Raw genomic sequence first — 19,789 nt, forward strand, 5'->3', positions numbered from 1 at the left:
AGAAGCTCCTCTTTTATTGTGTTAGATGAGTTGGCATTGGGGACAGAGAAGGAAGACCAGTTACCAAACTGTTTTTTTTATGGGCATGTAACCTTCAGCCACACCTAAGGGTAGGCTGTCAAGCTGCACTTATCAAGAGAGGGGTTCTACCATCTTGGGAGTGGGCAAAATAGGGCACTGTAGGACAACTAGATGCTACACATTGTAAGAAGCCGTCATCAGGCAGGGTTCCTAGTAGCCCATTGGCTAGCAACTGCTCATACACCAAGGGCACTTTATGGGCATACGTATGGCATCCATGGCACTCAGATCACATCTGGACTGGATAGAGTACCAAGAAAGGACTCCCCTGCTGATCTCTTGAGCTGGCAAAGAGAAGCTGCACCGAAGACTTGCCTACGCCTGCTGACCCTTGGGATTGCAAAGAGAGAACTGTGCCTGTGGTGCCTGGATTGTGGAAAAGTCACTCCTGAGCCCCAAACAGAAGTGGTGAGCTCCAAGAGTCACACCTCTTTTCTAAGAGTCCAAGATTCCAAGAGTCTGTTACAGCACCATGGCCACAAAAGCTGAAGAAGCTTGCTCTGGTCAGTTAGTAGCTACAATTGCTTGATCTCCACTGATTGCCATCATGCAGTCTGGATGACCAAATTGCACCTGAGAGCCGAGAGAGTTGTCAGAGTGCAGTTTGGTACCCCAAGATGGACACTGGCCTTTCACTGTGACCAGAGACCAGAAGTCCTGTGACAACTAAATGTTTGCTGGACCAAAGAAGACTTTGAGGGACATCTACCCCAGTGGCCAAAGTCTCCCCACCTGGACTGTGGACGAGGAGTATCCCCAGGAAGACTCCATTGACCACACAGCATCCTCAGCATCATACAGCTTCTTCGGCAACTTATAACCCTTGCATCAGGGCCACTCCATTGAAGTCTGAGGCAGTTCACTCATAGAGCCAAGGACTGGACTTGAGACTGGTTTGGTGTCAAGGTAACAATCCTACTACTCATCATTGGCCCTCCTTCCCTTCCCTCTGCTCTGTAAAAGTTGGTTGCCCTCATCAGGCAGGAGACGCTGAGCACAACACTTAAAAGGTTTTAACAACATTTCCAAACTTTGTGGTTACTAAAGCTTGTTCTCATTTTTAAGTAAAAAGCTGAGATTCACGTTTTACTTACAAAATATGTATCTCTGGATTACTCTGGTGTATTTAGTTCATTTTGATGACTGAAAATTCATAAAAAATAAGATCTATTTTTATAAATTGGTATTGATTTTCTTATGTGTTGTGTGGCTGTCTTATTTAATTGTTTTGGTATTTCTAAATGCTGTACGCTTGTTTCTTTATTTGAGCCTGACTTCTCGAAGCCACAGCAACCCAGGTTGAGCTAAGGGTTAGCAAACAAGCCTGACTGGACCCAAGTTGGTTTCGTGAGCATATTCCACTGTGAGATTGCACACACCACACCTTATAATACACCACATTTTCTCACAGTGTCATTTTCCAGCAGTATACATCTCAATAAGCTAGTTGCAGGTACCCTTCCTTGTTGGCACCAGAAATTGCATAGCCCAGCTTAAAGGCAAGGATTGGTAGTGCTATGTAGTGACCAGTAAATGTCACAGACCCACCCTCCACCTTATGTTTTTTGATACACAAGACCATTTTGAGCAAAAGCATTTTTCATCTGATATGTGTGTCAACGTTCACCATTTTCAAGGGCTTTGGTGGGTGGGTTTAAACCGTAAGGGCATGGCCATTGATCCTTGTGACATCACTGGAAGTGATATCACCAGAAGCTGCACAACATATGTGGCACTGACAAAATCATTGAACAAATAGCCCCAGAACCAATACTCAAATTCACAGCCAGAACTAAGACCATGGCCCAGATTTACTAAGAAATCACGCAACTCAGAAAAGCAAGTAAAGTTGCTGCGCAGCTTTGTGTGAATGGAAAGGACATCACAATATCAACTTAGATGTGGTGCTGTTCTGCTCTCTCATTGCCCTGGCCACTTTATGCTGCAATACGCCAATGCAGACACCCTTGCGTAATAGTGCCAGGGTCCCTGAGTTGTGGTTAACATAGATTTTGTTCAGGAAGGACCCTTTCTTGTACAAAAACTATGCTTTAAGGTGCTGCCCTCTCTGTGTGCTGTAGAACGCACCACACATGCAAACAGGGAAAAACGAGGAGAAATGAAAACATTTCTGCTCGTTACACGTGTTTAAAGTTGGCACAGAATTGTGGTCCAAATCCCTGTCTATATTTTTTGTAGATAGGGATTTGCATCAAAAACCACGGGTGGTTGCATGGGAACACCCTTGCACCATTCACAGAACGCTCTTTGACACACACTAAAACAAAGCAGCACATTGCCCAACTTTGTGCTAGTTTTGCTTACAATCCAATGGAAATCGCAATTTTCAATGGACTGCAAATATCAACTTTGAGTCACAGCTATTCAGAATCCAATGCACTGACTCATTTTAATCCATCAGTATAGGAATAACACTGCTCTACCGGATGGTCAGCTCTAGATATGGCGTTCACTATCGGAAAGACTCTCTCTCACCATGATTGATGAATGAGCGGCAAATACCTACCTCATACTCAAAGAACAAATATGCAATTTATACTCATCAGCACTGACAACAAATAGTAGCAAGTGCAGACAGGCTGTCAGAGCCAATGTCTTAAAGGTTTAGCCAAAAACTCGTGATCGATGCTAAGTCTCAGGCCTTTTCCAAATAGACAACAATTTCAGGTCAAGTACTTGCATTGTGGAAAATAGAAAATGCTTGGCTTCAGTTGTGCCTGATTTCTGCTTTCTTTCTGTCATGGCTGGACTTCAACAGCTATCTATTCAAACACTTGTCTATCCCACTGCAGTGGAGGCATCCCAGGCGCACCGGGTGGTACTCACTCCTAAAGTGCCCATAGTCCAGTCCACCTGATCAGTGAGTGGTCTCTGCAAGCACGGTGAAACCGTACCTCAGAGAACTCCATTGGCTCACTCCATGTGCATCACGATTAAGGCCTGCTGTACAAGGTACAAGGTCATCAACTGAAGCACACAAACGCACCTTGAAAACCGGAGATCTCCAGTGGCTCTCTGAACACCCAGAGTCTCAACACCAGACTGTAGGAGAGTGAGGTTTGGGGTGCAGAGTGCCAAATAAAAGGAGATGAACAGGGAGAGACTGATACAATCTGCGCAAACCATAACACTTCTAATTATAAGGACGTGTGTCTTAAAAATAAGCCACAAATATGACAAATCAAGTCACTGAAAATGTTCTGTGAATCAGGTCAAATAAAAACAAATATATTGGGGTGTGAGGAAATGCAAGGACTGATTCAACGAGAGGTTAAAATTGTAGCAGAAAAAGTATTTGCCTAGAAAGAAACGTGTATCAATGCAAAACACTGGTTCGCAGTGGGGAAAGCTCTGTGCCACAGCCATGGGAGTACCTTTCTGTTATAGTACAAGTTAATAACCAGGCAGCAGAATTTAAACCCTTTTAGCAAGTGCTAGAATAAAAAGTATACCAGTAGCCTGATGCCAGGGAAATAACACATTAACATGTCCTGTCAGAAAAGAAGATGTCAACAGATTTGGTAAGTTTATGCCAGGGTGCTGCCAAACTATACCTGAGAAATGCTGAAATATTCCATGGTGTGGTCACTCATATTAGAGTGCTATTCAAGTTTTTCAGGGTGTTGAAAATAGCAGGTTGGCCAATGTGCCAGCCCTGTCTGTTTGTTTTGCAACAAACTGCTTCCTGTGTCAGGAGGCTCTTCAGTGTCCTCATAGAGTCCTGATGCAGATTACTTATTACTCAGTTTATTTTTCTTAGACGGTCAAGGTAACAATGCCGTAACAGTTGCCAGAATGCCCCTATATGTTGACCACAGTAGTTCATAACCTTATATGCTCTTTCAGTATCCAAAGAGTTCATGGATTCGTTTTTGATTCAAATTACTGAATTACACATTTAATCTATTTTCTACGCTTTTGATGCTAAATTTTCAAAAAATATTTGGGAGAAACTTAACATTGTTCGTCAATTATATTTACTTTCTTACAATGTTACTAGATCAATTTTATTTAAACGCGCACCATTTTACAAATATAAACAAATCTTGGGGGAAATACCATCATGAAAATACAAATGAGAGTGAAATGTATGGCTTAACATCTCACCAGGTTGAAGCTATTTTTCTCTTATGTTATTAATATTACTGGGGTCAGGCCCTCCAAAATATATACTCACGGCTATGGGCCTCCTCAGCCCACAGTTAGATTTGCAGCTGAGGTAGTTCCAAGGTGATAGTTGGGCAGCTACCTATCCAAGCTTCTCACAAGGACGAAGCACAGTGAGTGGCAATGAAAGGCCGGGAGAGGTGGGTCAAAGTCAATCTCATGAAAATGAATGCATCAATTATGTTTTCGCCAGGCATCAAACTGACTCCATTCCATCCCTTTCAGTTCTTTTATATCTAATGATCTGCAATATAGATCATTCGCTGTTCGGCAAACTATTGGAGGCATCATTCGGATGGGAAGATACTGCTGCCTGGACTATGTCTTGCCTGCAGCCAGGAGAAGGCATAGGAAACATTTTACATCATGGTTTGCATACTCAGTAACAACTGGCAGTAAAGTTGTTCATCTAGGAAGTGAGTGGCAGATCGCATTCAAAGCTTTCCTACACACCAAGAGACCCTGCCAATTGAATCATCCTCTTTCTTGTTTTGCCACTTACTTTAAGTCAATTATTATTTCTCCAATATGGTAGCACAACATTTCTTAAAACACTCTAGCCGTACAATGATCTGGGTGTTATCTACAAAGAAGGAAACCTGAAATCCATATCTACAGACAAGAGCCATAAGGTACAGATGTAAATGTCGAAAAAGGAAGGACTTAGGAAAGATACCTGGGGGCTTCAACGGAAATCACTCGAAGAGCAGAACTGGATGGAGGGGTGCCAATTTGCTGTGGTCTAGCTTGCAAATACGAAGCAATCCCTGCTAGGGCACTGCCTCTCATCCAAAAAGAACATAACATCCTTAAAGGGTTAGAGAAGAGACGGCGTCGAAGCAGTGGCCAATCTAAGAAATGTGTGAACTAAAGCTTATGAAGATGAAGTGATCAGCTAAAATGAGTTGATTAATAACAATGTTCAGTGGCATGGTCTTGTACAGGAAGATGGGGATTTATCTTGTTTAGGTGAGCCTGAAATGTAGTGGATAAATAACATGCCGTGTTTTTCCCTCATTACAAGTCAATTCCATATTCTTGCACATACTTATAATGAGAAATGTAGCTTCTACAATTATCTATTATTGTCTAATGTTAACATTAAATTGTAATTCAACAGTGTATGGGCATTTCGGTCTGTATGGTGGCGCCAATAATATACAGTGCAGAGTCAGTTTGTTCTTTGCTTCAGTGAACCAGGTATGTATAAGATCTACAAAGTGTCTACTATGCATATTTTTCTCTGCATGTGAATTTATTCAAAAATCTCAGGGCAACCAGGTCTTACTAGGCTCATATTTAAACAATCATAGCCTTTGCTAGCGCATCTGTGAAGGTCTTCTTCCCGCCTCAGGTTCAGAAACCTCATGTACGCAGGTGAGACACCATACCCTATCTCACCTTCTAAATACAATTGGATCTTTGGACTTAGTGAGGAGTGTGGTAGTCAGATTAATTCAACACAAATCAACAACATAAGAACCATAAATCAATTTTAAATATCATGAACAATTTAAACAGTAAATCAACCTCTAAACTGAATAAAGGTTTGAAAGCTTTATTGCAATCCCAGAATCAATGTACGTATATAATGTGCAAAACTGATTTATAAACATACATGAAAACTATAGGCTGACCAAAATGTCTAAAGGGATTTAGCCTTTTAAACATCAATACTGTTAAAACTCCAATAGAATGACATAAATCAGCAAAACCACAATATGCACATTAATATCTGATTTCAAAGCAGATGATGGTGACATCAGTAAATCATCACAGTTCAGTTAATAACATTCAGATTTCAGGGCTGGGCTGTTCCTATCACTAACACGAATTTGGACTTGCATGTGTGGGAATGGGCTAACACATGTGGGCAAAAGCAAAAAGAAAAGGAAACAAATAATTTGAAAAAAAAACCATTCAACTTGGACAACTCACTATAAAATTATGATGGTGTAATTGTCTAAACTGAAAAGGAATAAAAATCCCATGTAATTATACCTCTCCTCATGGAACAGCAGACAGCAAAGTTTCATCAGCTAGAGCTTTCACCTTTTCCTGGCATCATTAGACAGTAGCATCAGGGCAGTGCAGAACATGGGCTGCACATAAGACAGGTCAGCAGTTCAGAATTAGATGGGCATATTAGTACTGAATAGTATAAGCAAAGGGGACAGTTAAGACTGGATGAAACTCATCAGAAGACTTGGAGGAGGATGGGAGGTGCTAGCACGCCTGGTCCATAGTAAGTAAACTTACAAGGGGAGGCATATAGGTAGAGAACCTTTTGGAATGCAATATCCTAGCTAAGCGGTAGACCAATGAAAACATCAATAGTACTATAATCAGTGTCAAACATTAATGAAAAGCCATTCTAATAAGAAAATCCATCACTCTCAAGATTAGTTAATTGTTTTTATTCCCTATTAGTTACAATCTAATCAGACCCCTATTCAATTTCCATTGTTAATCAAGCTTTATTAATCATCACAAGACAAATGTTCACCAAAGAAAAATCTTGAGAAAAGTACAACATAAGTCAGCAAATCTTGAAAACATTTATAGAGTAATTCAGCAATGCAATTTCGTCAGTCAATTGTCACCGTCAAAGTCACCCTTGTGGGCCTACCTAACCCAGATTAGCATCAGCACGTGGGTCTTCATGTGAGAACAATTTAGACAAAATCATTAATTTGGAAAAATCTATCTAAAGAAGAAAAACATTAAAAACAGCACAGTTGTAGCCAGATGTAGCAATCTCTGAATTTGCGATTCGGAAATTGCGAGTCGGTGCTACTCGCAATTTCCGAATCGCAAATTCGGATGCAGAACGGTGTCTCAGACACCGTCTGCGAATCTCAATGGGGTCGCAAAGACCCACCTCATTAATATTAGTGAGGTGGGTCACTTTTTGCAACCCCATTGCGATTCCCTGCACTAACAGGGATGGTGGCCTGCTGGAGACAGCAGACCTCCATGTCTGTGACTGCTTTTTTTTTTTGTATTGCAGCCCATTTTCCTTAAAGGAAAACGAGTTGCAATACAAAAAAAGAACGAAACCATTTGGTTTAGTTTTTTCAGAGTAGGCAGTGGTCCATTGGACCACTGCCTGCTCTGAAAAAACATTTATGGCAACATTCACAAAGGGGAAGTGGTCCCGTGTGGACACTTCCCTTTTGAAAATGGGTTACCACCAGTGTGACACTGGTGGTAACTGCGAATTGCTTTGCGACTGCGTTCGCGGTCACAAAGCAATTTAGCATTGCGGTGCAAGTCGCAAATAGGAAGGGGACACCCCTTCCTATTTGTGAGTCGCATTCACATTTTACGAGTCGGTACCGATGCGCATTTTGCATGGCCCAAACTGCAATTTTTGCAGTTTGCGCCAATGTAGGAGGCTAGTCTGGCTTGTAGTGGGTACCTAGGGGTACTTACACTCTGTACCAGGTCCAGTTATCCCTTATTAGTGTAGAAGAGGTGTTTCTAGCAGCTTAGGCTGATAGAAGGTAGCTATGGAGAGCAGCTTAGGCTGAACTAGGAGACATGCAAAGCTCCTACTATACCACTGGTGTCATATGAACAATATCATAAGAAAACACAATACACAGATATACTAAAAATAAAGGTACTTTATTTTTATGACAATATGCCAAAAGTATCTCAGTGAGTACCCTCAGTATGAGGATGCCAAATATACACAAGATATATGTACACAATACCAAAAATATGCAGTAATAGCAAAAGGAAGTAATGCAAGCAATGTAGAATTACAGTAGATTGCAATAGGAGCACATAGGTACAGGGGCAATACAAACCATATACTCTAGAAGTGGAATGCGAACCACGAATGGACCCCAAACCTATGTGAGCTTGTAGAGGGTCGCTGGGACTGTAAGAAAACAGTGAGGGTTAGAAAAATAGCCCACCCCAAGACCCTGAAAAGTAGGTGTTAAGTGCACCTATATTCCCCAGATAGAGCACAGAAGTTGTGATAGGGGAATTCTGCAAGGAAGACCAACACCAGCAATGCAACCAAAGTGGATTTCCAGACGAGAGTACCTCTGGAACAAGGGGACCAAGTCCAAGAGTCGCGACAAAGTCGAGATTGGGCAGATGCCCAGGAAATGCCAGCTGAGGGTGCAAAGAAGCTGCCACAGGATGGTAGAAGCTGTGGATTCTGCAAGAACGAAGAGGACTAAGAACTTCCCCTTTGGAGGATGGATGTCCCACATCGTGAAGAAGCTTGCAGAGGTGTTCCCACACAGAAAGACCGCAAACAAGCCTTGCTAGCTGAAAGGGTCGCGGTTAGGGTTTTTGGATGCTGCTGTGGCCCAGGAGGGATCAGGATGTCACCACTTGCGTGAGGAGACAGAGGGGGCACACAGCAAGACAGGGAGCCCTCACAGAAGCAGGCAGCACCCACAGAAGTGCCGGAACAGGCACTACAAAGAAGAGTGAACCGGAGCTCACCCGAAGTCACAAAAGGAGATCCCACGACTCCGGAGGACAACTCAGGAGGTTGTGCACTGTAGGTTAGAGTGTCGGGGACCCAGGCTTGGCTGTGCACAAAGGAAATCCTGGAAGAGTGCACAGGAGCCGGAGCAGCTGCAAATCACGCGGTACCCAGCAATGCAGTCTAGCGTGGGGAGGCAAGGACTTACCTCCACCAAACTTGGACTGAAGAGTCACTGGACTGTGGGAGTCACTTGGACAGAGTTGCTGAGTTCCAGGGACCACGCTCGTCGTGCTGAGAGGGGACCCAGTGGACCGGTGATGCAGTTCTTTTGGTGCCTGCGGTTGCAGGGGGACGATTCCGTCATCTCACGGGAGATTTCTTCGGAGCTTCTAGTGCAGAGAGGAGGCAGACTACCCCCACAGCATGCACCACCAGGAAAACAGTCGAGAAGGCGGCAGGATCAGCGATACAAAGGTTGCAGTAGTCGTCTTTGCTACTTTGTTGCGGTTTTGCAGGCGTCATGAGCAGTCAGCGGTCGATTCCTTGGCAGAAGGTGAAGAGAGAGATGCAGAGGAACTCTGATGAGCTCTTGCATTTGTTCTCTAAAGAATTCCCCAAAGCAGAGACCCTAAATAGCCAGAAAAGGAGGTTTGGCTACCTAGGAAGGAGGATAGGCTAGCAACACAGGTAAGAGCCTATCAGGAGGAGTCTCTGACGTCACCTGCTGGCACTGGCCACTCAGAGCAGTCCAGTGTGCCAGCAGCACCTCTGTTTCCAAGATGGCAGAGGTCTGGAGCACACTGGAGGAGCTCTGGGCACCTCCCAGGGGAGGTGCAGGTCAGGGGAGTGGTCACTCCCCTTTCCTTTGTCCAGTTTCGCGCCAGAGCAGGGCTGGGGGATCCCTGAACCGGTGTAGACTGGCTTATGCAGAGATGGACACCATCTGTGCCCATCAAAGCATTTCCAGAGGCTGGGGGAGGCTACTCCTCCCCAGCCTTGACACCTTTTTCCAAAGGGAGAGGGTGTAACACCCTCTCTCTGAGGAAGTCCTTTGTTCTGCCTTCCTGGGCCAAGCCTGGCTGGACCCCAGGAGGGCAGAAACCTGTCTGAGGGGTTGGCAGCAGCAGTAGCTGCAGTGAAACCCCGGGAAAGGTAGTTTGGCAGTACCCAGGTCTGTGCTAGAGACTCGGGGATCATGGAATTGTCTCCCCAATGCCAGAATGGCATTGGGGTGACAATTCCATGATCTTAAACATGTTACATGGCCATGTTCGGAGTTACCATTGTGACGCTGTACATAGGTAGTGACCTATGTACAGTGCACGCGTGTAATGGTGTCCCCGCACTCACAAAGTCCGGGGAATTTGCCCTGAACAATGTGGGTGCACCTTGGCTAGTGCCAGGGTGCCCACACACTAAGTAACTTAGTACCCAACCTTTACCAGGTAAAGGTTAGACATATAGGTGACTTATAAGTTACTTAAGTGCAGTGGTAAATGACTGTGAAATAACATGGACGTTATTTCACTCAGGCTGCAGTGGCAGGCCTGTGTAAAAATTGTCAGAGCTCCCTATGGGTGGCAAAAGAAATGCTGCAGCCCACAGGGATCTCCTGGAACCCGAATACCCTGGGTACCTCAGTACCATATACTAGGGAATTATAAGGGTGTTCCATTATGCCAATGTGAATTGGTGAAATTGGTCACTAGCCTGTTAGTGACAATTTGGAAAGTAAAGAGAGAGCATAACCACTGAGGGTCTGGTTAGCAGAGCCTCAGTGAGACAGTTAGTCATCACACAGGGAACACATCCAGGGCACACTTATGAGCACTGGGGCCCTGGCTGGCAGGGTCCCAGTGACACATACAACTAAAACAACATATATACATTGAAATATGGGGGTAACATGGCAAGATGGTACTTTCCTACAGCCATGCAAAACGCTACCTACATCTGGCCCTTGGTACCTAGAAGAAAAAGCACTCATTAGTCAGTCACATTGTTATAGCTACCTATCCAAGATAGATCAGCAACAAGTCAGTCTTCGCCTCCAGGACATCAGTCATCAGCAAAATATCAGGCTCATAGAGAGTAAGCCCAATTATCAGCACTTCAGACAGCGTACCCTGACGTCATCAACTTTTGCCTCTCTGCTCTAAATTTCCTTCCCTTGTCCTGACTTTTTATTAGGGTCTCTCAGTCCATCCCACTAATTGCTAATTGGTCAACCTTATCATGAGTTATGACTCTTACCTATAGTTTTTGTTTACCACATGTACACGTCTATTCAGGCTTAAAGTTCCATTAGTTTGATTGGCTCTTCTGTCGATGAGAACATCATCTGGCTCTTCAGGTAACAAAATTGTTACAATCTTTTAGTCAGTGCTTCCATTGTTCAAGTCCTGGGAAAGTACGTTTAGCTTACACTACACATAATTGTATCAATTTGTCCTCATCATCTCCTGTCCACTGGTACATCTGCAGAATTTTCTAGCAGAGCTCTCTGAACTCTGTACAGTTTAGGGTCCTTTTTCTCCAGTTCCAGTCCTCTGCAGTTTTGTTGCATCTTCATGTTAAAGCAGGCAAGGCCCAGCAAAAAACCTGGCCTCCAGTATGGCTAAGTTAAGAACATGAATTAACATAAAACATAGGTTATACATTCAAATATGACATATTAATATGTTTTTTTAAATGTATATTTTCATTATTTAGCATCTTGTTAACACACATGGTGATCACTCCCCGTGGGCACCTTTTCCCCATACACGTTATTTTTCAAATACTAGTTTCTTTATGGAGTTTTCTCATTAGTATTCATACGCAAATCATTAGAAATTTCTCATATTAGCATATCTGCTCCAACAGAGGTGACCGCAGCAGACTCAAAGCAGGAGTAGACTGACTTTGGCAGACCTCTAGATGCACTAACTCAAAGTTTCAAAATCTCTCACTAATTAGAAATAAGCATGGTCCTTTGATTGGTCCTTCAGATGGGCTCAACTTACGCACAAGATTCAGCATCCAAGGACTACTGCTGACTCCAAGTTTGCAGCTATTCTGGAGTTTCTCAGAAAAATTGTATTGTCGTTTCAATGAATTTATACAGTTCTGACAAAATATTCCATTTTCTAGTTAATTGTTACTTTAGAATCCTTTCTCACGATACACAGGATAAGCTAACCTTTCTTACATGAGAATTATGAGTTTCCTGTCTTGTTCGACAGCAAGAACAAAAATTGTTACCTAGTCATCATTCAAACATGTTCGTTGCCTTCAATACAATAGGACATTAAACATCATGTCAGCAACCTAGGGAAAAAAATCAGGTTAGAGGGAGCAGAATTAAGCAAGTAATTTACCTATACTGTTGCAAGCAAAAATCTTCAGGCCTTGTTAAGCTGAGAAAGCCTTCGTACACATTAATGCAATCTAATACTTACAAACTCTATTGTGCACCTTAGAATTAAAATCAACTATGCAAAGCAAATTATTTGATTACAAACATTATTTACAACATATTAGAAAAGTTTAAGTCTGCACACAAAAAACTCAAGTTCATAAATTCCATTTAAATTGGTATAAGTTTGATTAATTCATGTCCATTTAATACTTCATTCTAATGTTCATCCAATAAAATACACTCAGTATTAATTCATGTCAGTAGCTTCATCAAATACAAGAACACAATATCTTCATGTTAAAATGTGATATCAAAATATGAGTGGTGGGGACATTGACCACCATGATTTAAATGTGCACATTTAACCCCTTCGCTGCCAGGCCTTTTCCCCCTCCTGTGCCGAGCCTTTGTTTGGCTATTTGGGGCAGTTCGCGCTTAGGCCCTCATAACTTTTTGTTCACATAAGCTACCCACGCCAAATTTGCGTCCTTTTTTCCAACATCCTAGGAATTCTAGAGGTACCCAGACTTTGTGGGTTCCCCTGAAGGAGACCAAGAAATTAGCCAGAATACAGTGAAAATTTTGTTTTTTTCAAAAATATGGGAAAAAAGGGCTGCAGAAGGCAGCTTGTGGTTTTTCCCCTGAAAATGGCATCATCAAAGGGTCTGCGGTGGCAAGATCACCATCTTCCCAGCTTTCAGGAACAGGCAGACTTGAATTGGAAAACCCAATTTTTCAATACAATTTTGACATTTTACAGGGACATACCGCATTTTTACTATTTGTTGTGCTTTCAGCCTCCTTCCAGTTAGTGACCAAAATGGGTGAGAAACCAATGCTGGATCCCAGAAAGCTAAACATTTCTGAAAAGTAGACAAAATTCAGAATACAGCAAGGGGTCATTTGTGTAGATCCTACAAGTGCTTCCTACAGAAAATAACAGCTGAAATAAAAAAATATTGAAATTGAGGTAAAAAAACAGCCATTTTTCTCCACGTTTTACTCTGTAACTTTTTCCAGCTATGTCAGATTTTTTTAAAGCAATATGCCGTTACATCTGCCGGTCTCTTTTGGTTGCAGGGGATATATAGGGCTTGAAGGTTCATCAAGAACTCTAGGTATCCAGATCCAATAAATGAGCTGCACCTTGCAATTGGTTTTAATTTTATACCAGGCATACAGCAATTTATTTGATGAAATATAAAGAGAGAACAATAGGTATCAAGGAAACCTTTGTAATTCCAAAATGAGCACAAGATAAGGTGTTGAGAAGCAGTGGTTATTTCCACATCTCTGCATTCCAGGGTCACCATACTAGCATGTGAATTACAGGGCATTTCTCAAATAGATGTCTTTTTTCCACACTGTCTTACCTTTGGAAGGAAAAAATGTAGAGAACAACAAGGGCAATAACACATGTTCTTCTATTCTGTGTTCCCCCAAGTCTTCCAATAAAAATGGTACCTCAATTGCGTGGGTAGACCTAACGCCCATGACAGGAAACGCAACATGGACACATCACATTTTTACATTGAAATCTGATGTGTTTTTTGGAAGGTGTCTAGCTTTGGATTTTGGCCTCTATCTCAGCTGGCACCTAGGGAAACCTCACCAGGTTCTGTTACACAGAATCCTTTGCAAACGTCAATATTTGACAAAAAACTGTTTTTCCTCACATTTCGGTGATAGAAAGTTCTGGAATATGGAAGAGCCACACATTTACTTCGACCCAGCATTCCTTCAAGTCTCCCAATAAAAATGGCACCTTGCATGTGTGGGTAGGCCTAGTGCCCGTGACAGGAAATGCCCCACATTTTTCCAAAGAAAACTGACCTGTTTTTTGCAAAGTGCCTTGCTGTGGATTTTGGCCTCTAGCTCAGCCAGCATTTAGAGAAACCTAAAAAACCTATATATTTTTTAAACCTAGACACATAGGAAAATTCAGAATGGGGTGACTTTTGGGGCTCTTACCAGGTTCTGTTACCCAGAATCCTTTGCAAACCTCAAAATTTAGCAAAAAACACTTTTTCCTCACATTTCGATGATAGAAAGTTCTGGAATCTGAGAGGAGCCACAAATTTCCTTCCACCCAGCATTCTTCTAAGTCTCCTGAAAAAAATGGTATCTCACTTGTGTTGTTAGGCCTAGTGCCCGCGACAGGAAAAGCCCCAAAATGCACCATGGACACATCAAATTTTTACATTGACTACTGAATTGTTTTTTGGAAAGTGCCTAGCTGTGGGTTTTGTTCTTTAGCTCAGCCAGCATCTAATAAAACCTATCAAGCCTGTACATTTTTGAAAACTAGATACCTACGTGAACCAGGATGGGGTAACTTGTTGCGCTGTCACCAGGATCTGTTACCCAGAATTCTTTGCAAACCTCAAACTGTGGAAAGAAAAACACCTTTTCCTCACATTTCGGTGATAGAAAGTTCTGAAATCTGAGAGGACCCACAAATTTCCTTTCACCCAGCATTCACCCATATCTCCGGATAAAAATGGTACCTCACTTATGTGGGTAGACCTAGTGCCCACAACAGGAAATGCCCCAAAATAGTATGTGGACACATCAACATTATCAAATATAAAACTACCTGTTTTTGCGGTGGGATGGCACCTGCGTTTTTGGTCCTGGGCTTAGCAGCCAAACAGGGAAACCTACCAAATCCAGACATTTCTGAAAACTAGACACCTGAGGGAGTCCAGGGAGGTGTGACTTGCGTGGATTCCCCAGTGTTTTCTTAACCAGAATCCTCAGCAAACCTCAAATTTAGCTAAAAAATCAAATTTTTCCCACATGTCTGTGTGGGATCACCCTACTGGCACAAATTTCCTATTACCCAATGTTCCCCTCAGCCTCCCAATAAAAATGATAACTCACTTGTGTAGGTGGGCCACGTGCCTGTGACAGGGAAGAGCCAAACACATGTCAAAATTGAGGGAGAGCCGAAAAGGGTCCAAAAGGGCAGTTTGGAAAAAAAAAGTTTTTAGGCTGACAAATGGGGCAGAAGTTTTATCGGTATAGATGCAATAATGCTGGGTGTTGGGAATTTTGTGGATTCCTGCAGATTCCGGATGGTTCCATCACAAAAATGTGGGGAAAATGTGTGATTTCAAGCACAGTTGGAGGTTTGCAGGGCATTGTGGGTAAGAAAATGGTGTGGCATGCGTGTGAAGCACACCACCTTGGACTCGCCCAAATGTTTAGTTTTTAGATGTGTTGAGGTCTTGTAGATTTTTCTACATGGCATGGTCCAAAAGTCCAAATTGCGCAGCCCTCACCATTCCAAGTGGACGATTTTGAGAGTTAGACAAGCTCTCACTGCCCAAATGTAAAACCAAAAACCCCAAATAATCAAATGTCCTCTTGCTTGCCATTGGGATAAGATCTTTTAGTGTGCGGGGGAGAGCTGAAAGACTGTTACCCCCTTCAGCTGGGGTGGGAGCATAACCATGCCATACTGGTTGGTAGCCACCACCCCACTATTTTATTTTGTTTCCTGGCATGTAGTAGGCTTTACGCCACCCTGAGGAGTGGATCGGTGGTAACTGCCCCATCTGCCCACCTGTGGGCAAAACAACTTTGTCCCCATTTATTGGGGCTGGGGGTATGGCCATACCCCCACCATCTTTTTTTAAAAATAAATTCTTTTCTGGTGTCTGGTGGGCTGTCTGCCCCCCTGGGTGGCATATGAGCCTTACAAAAATAGGCTGATCTGCCCCCAAAGGGGGCAAAAATAGCCTAAAATAAATTTGCCCCCCAGGGGAGCAACCCTTGCCTAAGTGGTCAATCCCCTTGCGTGAAATTGGTGCATAAGAAATATCCCTGGTGTCTAGTGGTTTCTGCCCCCCTTGGGGCAGATTGGCCTAAGAACAATTGCCCGATCTGCCCCCTTTGGCCTAAAATAAATTTGACCCCAAAGGGAGTGACCCTCGCCTAAGGGGTCGCTTCCCGTCTGTAAAAAAAAATCTAAAAAAAAAATCCCTAGTGCTTAGAGGTTTCTGCCCTCAAAGGGGGTAGAAATGGCCTGAAATACATTTGCCCCTCAGGGAGAGACCCTTGTCTAAGGAGTCGCTCCCCTTTTTTGAATTGTAAAAAAAAAAGAATCCCTGGTGTCTAGTGGCTTCTGCCCCCAGGGGGGCAGAAAAGGCCTACTAAGAAAATTGCCCCCCTAGGGAGTGACCCTTGCCTAGAGGGTCGCTCCCCTTATCATTGTAAAGAAAAAAAAATCCCTGGTGTCTAGTGGCTTCTGCCCCCGAGGTCAGATCGGCCTAATTAATATAGGCTGATCTGCCCGTGGGGGGGGCAGAAAAGGCCAAATAAAAACAATTGCCCCCTGGGGAGCGACCCTTGCCTAAGGGATAACTCCCCTTTTCATTATAAACAAAAAAAAACTCCCTGGTGTCTACTGGGCATTCCTGCAGCCCGATCGCTATGTGATCCGGCTTCAGGAATTCTCAGAAAGACATGAAAAGGAAAGGAAAAGCCTTTCCATTCCTTTTCATGCCTCCCTGACCTCCCCTGCCCCCGTACAGAGGAGAAACTAATCTGTTTCTCCTTGGTCGCGCTGGAATCTGACTTTACAACGCGACGGGAGGCGACTTCTGATGAGGACAGTGCATGATCGCGGGATGGCGTTATCAATCGTCAACGGGGTGGCCAGAGGGGGCAAGGGTGGAAGGGGAAGCGATTCCCCTTCCATCCCTGCCTGGGGGTGGGTGGCCCATGGGGGGAGCACACCTGGTGCTGGACGTAAGGGTTACGTCCATGGCAAGCATGAATCCTTTTGGTGTGAACCAGGCACATGATAGAGTAGATCCCCTGTCTGATGTGACATGTCCTCCATGCTCTACAGGCTCATTTATATTAGTTCAGGAGCAGGCTATGGGAGCATCCTGTAATCATCCTATCTCGAGGTAATAACATTAGTTTACAAAGGCTAACAGAACAACATTTGACCAAAGGGTTAAATGGTTTAAATGAAGAGTCAGGTTTGAAAAACACCCCAAAGGGAGAGAAGACATTGAAGTTGGCTAGACTGAAATTGGAATTAAATGAAATGATTGAAGGGGCACTTGAATTGGACTGGTTGGATTATTACTAGGAAAATGAGTTGCGCTTTATGTGCAAGGATGTTACTCTTCGAGCAGGACGGATTTATAAGAAAATATCTAATTTAGCAGTGAAATATGAAATTGAGATGAATAATTCCAAACAATTAAAGAGAAGTTACAGATTAGAATTTTATTTAAGAGACAATCCAAACATGAGATCACCTGGAATGGAAATTCACATTAAAGAACTAATCCAGAGCATTCAAACATGGGGAACATTAGATAAATAAAAAGGCAGATGAGCAAAGAAGAGAGAACAGAAGAAAAAGCCGACCGCATCTTTAAATGATGTACAACAGGCTGAGGGAGTTGTTAAAATGATGCCAATGAGAGCGATTTCAGGAGAGAATTCTGTGCATGTCCCATGGAGCAGAAGTGACATACTGTTATTTACAAATGATCACCCAAAGTTGAGAGAAAAACTTGTGGCATGGTATCAGCAAATGGAGACGTTTGTTAAGCTTGCAAAGTGCCTGTGGGAAGATTTGAACACTTTATTTGAAATTGTGGTTCCAGTAGATTTGTGGGTCGGGTGTAAGCAGAGTGTTGATTGGCCAACGTATGCGCTGCAAAGAGATGCAGTAACAGGTGTTCTGTCTGAAGAAGTGATGAAAAGCTATCACAAGGTGACTGAGTTTTTGAAAACTAGTTTCCCCCCAAAGATGTTCATTGGCAAAGAATTGACAGGACAGGCTCAAGAGAAAAAGGAGTCTGTGCATGCTAATTATGAGAGATTGTTGCAGGCATTCAAGCAATACAGTGGTACAGAGATTACTGAACAGAGAGATATGATTCATTTTGTGTCCAGATTTGAAGCCTGAAATGAACAACATGATCGGAATCATTTGATTTGCTAACAGGGAAAACCGATTGATGAAGTATTGTAGCATGCAAAATACTGTAGTCACGAAATGTAATTAAAACAGACTAAGGGAAACGGCAATGGTCATGCAAATTAAATCTGCCCAAACCGCAGGTATGCAGGAATCACAAGGAATGGTGAACGCAGGAGGAATGAGGGAAATACATCAGTAAGGAAATATGGTGCCCCAGTTCAGAGGTAGATGTTGTGGAATTCGAGTAGACCTGAATGTTAATGCAGCTGATGTTCATAACATGAAGAAAATGCTTCCTTGCCATGTGTGCGGCAACGTCGGAAATTGGAAATGAGAGGGTCCCTATAATAATGTAAAAAAAATTGTGCATGGTGGTAATGCGCAGATAGTTGACAACAGTCAATTAAAAAATCAAAGAGTTCAGAGGTGCGAAACCAAATATGAATGTTCCTCAACAACGAGTACAATTCCCCAAGAAGCAAATCCAAGCCCCACAACAAATGCAAATTCCACAAGCACAGCAAGAGGTAATGGTTCCTCAGCAGAACATGAAACACAGGTAAATCAGTTAATCACACAATACCCATTGATTGATTTCAGTGATGATTAAGTGAGCGAAGAAGACAAAAGTGAAAGTTCAGAAGAAGAAGAATGTGTGTTGGCTGCCCCACTGGAGGTAGATCAGTGTGGCCCTTATGTGAATGCAAGTGTCATGGGTCATGATGTTTCATTTCTGGTTGACATTGGAGCATTCCACTGTCAGATCTGTTGAAGTCCCTAATGTGGCCTTTCCAAGAAGGACAGTTCAGGTTGTAGGAGTGGCAAATCAGCGTTTGGTAAACCCCATTACAGAGCCCATTCCAGTTAACATAGGAACCTTTGAGGATTTATATCAATTTGTAGTCTGTGATTTTGGTCCTGTGAGTCTGCTAGGAAGAGACTTAGGCCAATATCTATACTTTTTTTAGCACCGCATTTGCTCTGCTTTTTGACGCAAAAGCGGCACAAACGTACAAAATACAATTGTATTTTGTAAGTTTGCACCACTTTTGCGTCCAAAAATAACACAAATGCGGTGCTAAAAAAAGTATAAATATGGGTCCTACTATGCAAATTAAAGTGCTGCATCACGTGTACTCATGAAGGGATAGCAATTCAAACAAATGATGATGAAATGTCTAGTCAGATTAATGACATATATGACATATATCCTCTCATAACATTATTTCCTGCCATGACAAAGACCTTCCTGATAAATTACAACACACGGTAATGTTGAGAGTTTGGGATCTCTCTGGAAAGGATTTTGGATTCATAAAAGGTGTTGAACTAGTCAAAGTGACTGTAAAGCCAAATGCAGTTTTTCCCATAACTCCACAGTATAACGACTCCAGAAGTAATTAAAGGAATCACCCCAACAATTACAGACTTTGTTGAGCAGGGAGTTTTGAAAGAAGTGATGGGCAGCCCGTGTAATTCCCCCAATATGGGATTGTACAAGATTTGAGAAAGGTGAACAAAATTATAGTATTCTGTTGTTCTGTGGTGCCAAACCAAGCAGTAATTTCATTCCAAATTCCCTGGGAAACAGAATGGTTTTCTGTTATTGACTTGTCACAGGCTTTCTTTTTGGTGCCTTTACATGAGGAAAGTCAATTTCTTTTCTCATTCAGATTTGGCAACCACGTGTATTCATGGTGCTGTACTCCAC

The sequence above is a fragment of the Pleurodeles waltl genome, chromosome 6 (genome assembly GCF_031143425.1).
Source record: "Pleurodeles waltl isolate 20211129_DDA chromosome 6, aPleWal1.hap1.20221129, whole genome shotgun sequence".
NCBI classification, from domain to species: Eukaryota; Metazoa; Chordata; class Amphibia; order Caudata; family Salamandridae; genus Pleurodeles; species Pleurodeles waltl.